The sequence below is a fragment of the Pristiophorus japonicus genome, unplaced genomic scaffold, assembly GCF_044704955.1.
Source record: "Pristiophorus japonicus isolate sPriJap1 unplaced genomic scaffold, sPriJap1.hap1 HAP1_SCAFFOLD_594, whole genome shotgun sequence".
NCBI classification, from domain to species: Eukaryota; Metazoa; Chordata; class Chondrichthyes; family Pristiophoridae; genus Pristiophorus; species Pristiophorus japonicus.
Genome location: NW_027254503.1, coordinates 205,045 through 211,802, shown reverse-complemented (window position 1 = coordinate 211,802; position 6,758 = coordinate 205,045). Strand labels below are relative to the sequence as shown.

General features: G+C 50.0%; 1 non-coding gene across 1 annotated transcript; it reads right to left on the bottom strand.

Moving 5' to 3' along the window:
- Positions 1-1,817: 1,817 nt before the first annotated feature.
- Positions 1,818-1,890, bottom strand: trnat-ugu (transfer RNA threonine (anticodon UGU)). Its single transcript has one exon. It is a non-coding gene; the product is annotated as a tRNA-Thr (tRNA).
- Positions 1,891-6,758: the final 4,868 nt, after the last annotated feature.

Genomic DNA, 6,758 nt, shown 5'->3' with positions numbered 1-6,758 from the left:
CCACGATCGTACGGCCCCCCTCCACGCCACATCAGAATAAGTGACGTGGACAATATTCAGGGCCCCCAGATGGGGCCGAGAGCACTGTGTGAGACAAAGAGGGGAATGGAGTGTGTGTGTGTGTGTGTGATGAAAATGGAGTGTTTGGTTGTGAAACCATGTACTGAGCAAACGCAGAAAGCGTTTGGACCAGACCAGACTGCAAACTATCGATAAGCAGGCCACCATTGTGAAAGGACCTGGCCACGTCTGTCCCATCACACCAGGCACTCGGCCGGGCAGCAACGTTCCGACCAACTCACCCAGGCCAGGAATTCAAATCAGGTGATCGACCCGGGGACACAGGGCGTCATATCGCCTCAACTTGCAAATAACTGGTACATAAGCCTTTGGAGGGTGGGCGGGGGGGGGGGGGAGTGATGTTATGTATGCACCGAAACCTCACCAATATGTCAGACTTGCCACTAGGGGGCACACCTGTGGGAGGCCTAAGGGTCACTTGTGCACCCTGGGACAAGCAGGTACATAAGGTGATCCACCATGCTGCTTCCCCACTCTGGGGTCTCAATAAAGAGACCAAGGTCACAATAGTTTCAGCTTCCGATACGGTCCCGTGGATTTATTCTGAACATAACAGTGATGGGGAGGGCAGAGAGAGATTTGGAAGGGGAAGAGAGAGTGTGAGGGAGACAAGGAGAGGAGAGGGGAGCCTGTTGTTCCAGGGTCGGTCTCAGAGCTGGTTAATATTTATAATTAAAGCCCTTGTTAATTGACGGTGAATTTAATAAATAAGCTGATCTTGAGGAGGCCCCAGTAAGATTTGAACTCACGACCCCTGGTTTACTAGACCAGTGTCTAACCCCTGAGCTATGGAGCCACCTGCTCTGGGAAAGACAGGGGAAGGAGCAGGAAAGAGAGGGGAAGGGAAAAGAGAGAGTGGAAGGAGTGAGAGAGAGGGGGAAGGGGAGACAGAGAAGGAAGGAGTGAGAGAGAGGGGGACGGAGGGGGAAGAGGAAGAGAGGGAGGGAAAGGAATGAGAGGGGGAAAGGGGAGAGAGAGTGTGGAAGGGAGGGAGAGAGTGTGGAAGGGAGGGAGAGAGTAGAAGGAGTGAGAGGGGGAGGGGAGGGGAAGAGAGGGGAGGAGTGAGAGAGAGAGAGGGGAAGTGGAGAGAGAGTGGAAGGAGTGAGAGAGGGGGAAGGGGAGAGAGATGAGGAGAGGAGAGATGGGAACGAGAAAGAGAGGGAGAAGGGGAGAATCTGAAAAGAAAGGGAAAAGGGAGAGACAGAAGAGGTAGGGGAGGAGAGAGAGGGGAGGGGAGAGGGAAAGGGAGAGTGAAAAGGCAGAACGGGAGGGTGAGAGAGGGTGGAGAGAGTGGGTAGGGGAATGAGGGGGAGGGGAGAGAGAGGGAAGATAGAGGAGGAAGGAGAGAGAGGGAAGGAGTGCGCGGTGAATGAAAGTGAGAGAGAAGGGGAGAGAGGGGAAGTGGAGAGCGAGAAAAGGGAAGGGTTAGAGAGAGGCGGGAAGGGGAAGGTGATCATTAAGGAGTTGGAAAGAGAAGTGAAGGGGAAAGGGAGAGCGAAAGAGGGGCGAGGGGAAATAGAGGGGACGGAGAGAGAGAGAGTGAAAGGGTGGAGGAGAGAGGGGGAGGTGAGTCTGTGAGGGACGGGGAAAGCTCCATCGCGGGAAAAAATGCAGAACGGGAAGGGAGAGCGATATTACTGGAGACAAAAGGAGATTGTTGCTCCAGGGTCAGTCTCAAAGCTATTTAATAGCCTTGTTAATTGAGGGTGAATTTAAATATTGAGTTAACTTTGAGGAGGCCCCATTGAGATTTGAACTCATGACCGCTGGTTTACAAGACCAGTGCTCTAACCCCTGAGCTATGGAGCCTCCTGTTTGAGGAGTTACAGGGGAAGGAACAGGAAAGAGAGGGGAAGGGAAAAGAGAGCGTGGAAGGAGTGAGAGAGAGGGGGAAGGGGAAAGAGAGGAAGGGGAGAGAGAGGGAGACGGTGTGAGAGAGAGAGGAATGGGAGAGAAGGAGAGGGGGAGGGGAGAGACGGGAAGGGGAGAGAGATGGGAAGACGAGAGAGGGAGGAGGCAGGGAAGAGAGAAAGGAAGGGGAGACAGAGAGGGCGAAGGGGAGAATCGGAAAAGAATGGTAAAGAGAGAGAGTGGAGGGAGGGGAGGTAGAGAGTGGAAGGGGAGAGGGAGAGTGAAAGGGAGAGTGAAAAAGCAGAGGGGAAGGGGAGAGAGGAGGGAGAGAGGGGGAGGGGAGAGAGAGGCAAGATAGCTGAGGAAGGAGAGAGAGGGGAAGGAGTGGGGGGAGAATGACAGTCGAGAGGAAAGGGGAGAGAGAGAGAGGGGAAGGGGAGTGAGCGAGGGGAATGGTAATGTGGGAGGGGAAGGGGAGAGAGAGAGGGGGAGGGGGAAAGAGCAGGGACGAAGAGATAGAGTTCGGGGGGGAGAGAGAGCGGAAGGACTGAGAGAAGGAAGGGGAGAGAGAAGAATAGATGTTTCTGTTGTGTATATGTAAAGCATGCACTCCCATCTTCCACCACCAGGGAGCGCATCCCCTGAAGTCCCAAGGGATCCCAGCATCCCTTGGGAGCACTGTATATAAGCCGGCCCCTAAGGCCTGTTCCTCACTCTGGAGTGTCTTAATAAAGACTGAGGTCACTGTTACTTTAACCTCCCTGTGTGCAGTCTCATCTGTGTTAGGAACACAACAGGTTCATTCTCTGGTTACCAACCAGTAACTTGTATTCGGAACCCAGGAGAGGGCTCTGAGCTAGTTAGAGTGGGTGAGAGCTCAGATGAACCGCATCCCAAGAAAGAATGCAAAAGGCAGGAGGCAACAGAGCAGAGTAGCACTGGGGTAAGGGTAAACCACAAGGTGATAGGAAGGGACAATATGTATGAAGATAAAGGGGCTGCAGGAAGGGTCAAAACTAAAAATCATGGTTTAAAAACTAGTATTAAAACACTCTACCTAAACGCACGCAGCATTCGAAATAAAGTAAATGAGTTGACGGCACAAATCATTACAAATGGGTATGATTTGGTGGCCATTACAGAAACGTGGTTGCAGGGTGGCCAAGACTGGGAATTAAACATACAGGGCTATCTGTCAATTCGGAAAGATCGACAAGAAGGGAAAGGAGGTGGGGTAGCTCTGTTAATAAAGGATGATATCAGGGCAGTTGTGAGAGATGATATTGGTTCGAATGAACAAAATGTTGAATCATTGTGGGTGGAGATTAGAGATAGCAAGGGGAAAAGGTCACTGGTGGGCGTAGTTTATAGGCCCCCAAATAATAACTTCACAGTGGGGCGGGCAATAATCAAGGGAATAATGGAGGCATGTGAAAAAGGAGGGATTTTTAACCTACATATCGATTGGTCAAATCAAATCGCACGGGGTAGCCTGGAGGAGGAATTCATAGAATGCATACGGGATTGTTTCTTGGAACAGTATGTTACAGAACCTACAAGGGAGCAAGCTATCTTAGATCTGGTCCTGTGTAATGAGACAGGAATAATAAACGATCTCTGAGTAAAAGATCCTCTCGGAATGAGTGATCACAGTATGGTTGAATTTGTAATACAGATTGAGGGTGAGGAAGTAGTGTCAGAAACGAGCGTACTATGCTTAAACAAAGGGGACTACAGTGGGATGAGGGCAGAGTTGGCTAAAATAGACTGGAAACACAGACTAAACGGTGGCACAATTGAGGAACAGTGGAGGACTTATAAGGAGCTCTTTCATAGTGCTCAACAAAAATATATTCCAGTGAAAAAGAAGGGCGGAAAGAGAAGGGATAACCAGCCGTGGATAACCAAGGAAATAAGGGAGAGTATCAAATTAAAAACCAATGCATATAAGGTGGCCAAGGTTAGTGGGAAACTAGAAGATTGGGAAAATTTTAAACGACATCAAAGAATGACTAAGAAAGCAATAAAGAAAGGAATGATAGATTACAAAAATAAACTTGCGCAAAACATAAAAACGGTAGTAAAAGCTTTTACAGATATATAAAACGGAAAAGAGTGACTAAAGTAAGTCTTGGTCCCTTAGAAGATGAGAAGAGGGATTTAATAATGGGAAATGTGGAAATGGCTGAGACCTTAAACAATTATTTTGCTTCGGTCTTCACAGTGGAAGACATAAAAACCATGCCAAAAATTGCTGGTCACAGGAATGTGGGAAGGGAGGACCTTGAGACAATCACTATCACTTGGAGGTAGTGCTGGACAGGCTAATAGGACTCAAGGTAGACAAGTACCCTGGTCTGGATGAAATGCATCCCAGGGTATTAAAAGAGATGGCGGAAGTTATAGTAGATACATTCGTTATAATCTACCAAAATTCTCTGGACTCTGGGGAGGTACCAGCGGATTGGAAAGCAGCTAATAACGCCACTGTTTAAAAAAGGGGCAGACAAAAGGCAGGTAACTATAGGCCGGTTAGTTTAACATCTGTAGTGGGGAAAATGCTTGAAGCTATCATTAAGGAAGAAATAGCGGGACATCTAGATAGGAATAGTGCAATCAAGCAGACGCAACACGGATTCATGAAGGGGAAATCATGTTTAACTAATTTACTGGAATTCTTTGAGGATATAACGAGCATGGTGGATAGAGGTGTACCGATGGATGTGGTGGTATTTAGATTTTCAAAAGGCATTCGATAAAGTGCCACACAAAAGGTTCCTGCAGAAGATAAAGGTACGCAGAGTCAGAGGGAATGTATTAGCATGGATCGAGAATTGGCTGGCTAACAGAAAGTAGAGAGTCGGGTTAAATGGGTGCTTTTCGGGTTGGAAATCGGTGGTTAGTGGTGTGCCACAGGGATCGGTGCTGGGACCACAACTGTTTACAATATACATAGATGACCTGGAAGAGGGGACAGAGTGTAGCGTAACAAAGAGAGAGTGGAAGGAGTGAGAGAGAGGGGGAAGGGGAAATAGAGAGGGAGGGGAAGAATGGCGATGGAGTGAGTGAGAGAGGCTAATGGATGAGAGCGGAAGGGGAGAGTAAGAGATGGAAGTGGAGAGAGGGGAAGGGGAGAGGGGGGAAGGGGAGAGAGGGAGGAGGCAAGGGAGAGAGAAAGGAAGGGGAGAGAGAGGGAGAATGGGAGACTCTGAAAAGAAAGGGAAAAGAGAGCGAGAGAGAAAGGAGGGAGGGAGGGAAGTGGAGAGTGAAAAGGTGAGGGGAAGGAGAGAGAGGGTGGAGAAAGAGACAGAGTGAGCGGAGAGAGGGGGTGAGAGAGTGGATAGCGGAGAGAGAGTGTGAGGCGAGGGAGGGGGAAGGGGGGAGAGGGGAATGAGTGACAGATGGGGAAAGCGAGATAGTGGTAAAGGGAGAGAGGGGTAAAAAGATGTAGAACATGTCCTAATATGGAAGGGAGAGAGACAGGAGCTTGTTGTTCCAGGGTCGGTCTCGGAGCTGTTTAATATTTATAATTACATCCCTTGTTAATTGACAGTGAATTTAAATACTGAACTAATTTTGAGTAGGCCCCAGTGAAATTTGAACCAACGACCGCTGGTTTATTAGCCCAGTGCTCGAACCCCTGAGAAATGGAACCACCTGCCCTGAGCTATGGGTCATTCCCCAGTTAGTGCTGTGTGTTTGAAGAATGAGGAGGGGGTCAGTGAAACGCTCAGATTGTGTCTCATCCCCCAGACTCCTGCCTCCGTCTCTTCAATATTCACCTCTCAACATCGATATATTGGGTCTTTCACGTAGTAAAACATCCCAAGGCAACTCAGTCACACTCTGGCTTTGTCTCTCTGTCTCTCTGTCTCTGTCTCTTTCTTTCTGTCTCTCACCTTCTCACTCGGTCCCTCGAGGGGGGAGGGTGTAGCGGGGGAAGGGGAGAGAGAGGGAGAAGGGAAGAGAGGGGGGGGATTGGAGAGATGGGGAGGGGGAGAGTCTGATGAGAAAGGGGAGAGCGAGAGCGAAGGAATGAAAGGGAGGATGGAGGGGATGCAGACTGGGGAGGGGAGGGAGAAGGAGAGGGTGGGGAGAGAGAGAGGAGGGGAGAAAATGAAAAGGGAGAGGGGAAGGAGTGAGCGAGAGGGGAATGGGAGAGAGAGGGGTAAGGCGAGAGCGAGAGAGGGGAGGGGAAAGAGAGGGAAGGGGAGAGAGAGCAGGGGGAAGGTGAAAGTGATGTTAAGAGGAGTGATGGGGAAGGAGTGAGAGAGAGAGGGGAAGGAGTGAGAGAGTGAGGAAGGGGAGAGAGAAAGGGGAAGGGGAGAGAGGGAGAAGGGGAGAATCTGAAAGGAAAGGGAAAAGAGAGAGAGAGAGGAGGGAGGGGAGGAAAGGGAGCGGAGAAGGAGGAGGGAGAGGGAGAGTGGAAAGGCAGAGTCGGAGGGGGAGAGAGTGGGACGGGAAGAGGGTGAGGCGAGGGAGGGGAAAGGGGGAGAGGGGAATGAGTGAGAGACGGGGAAAGCGAGATAGCGGGAAAGTGAGAGAGGAATAAAAAGATGTGGAACGGGTCGTGATTGTTGTGTACACATGTAAACGTCACCAATATGTAAGACTTGCCACTAGGGGGCACACCTGTGGGAGACCCAATGGTCACCTGTACACCCTGGGACAAGCAGGTATATAAGGTGACTCACCATACTGCTTCCCCACCCTGGAGTCTGAATAAAGAGCACAAGGTCACCACAGTTTGAGCTTGCAATACAGTCCTGTGGATTTATTCTGAACATCACTCACTGGCGACGAGTAACGGATCACCAACCTTCACA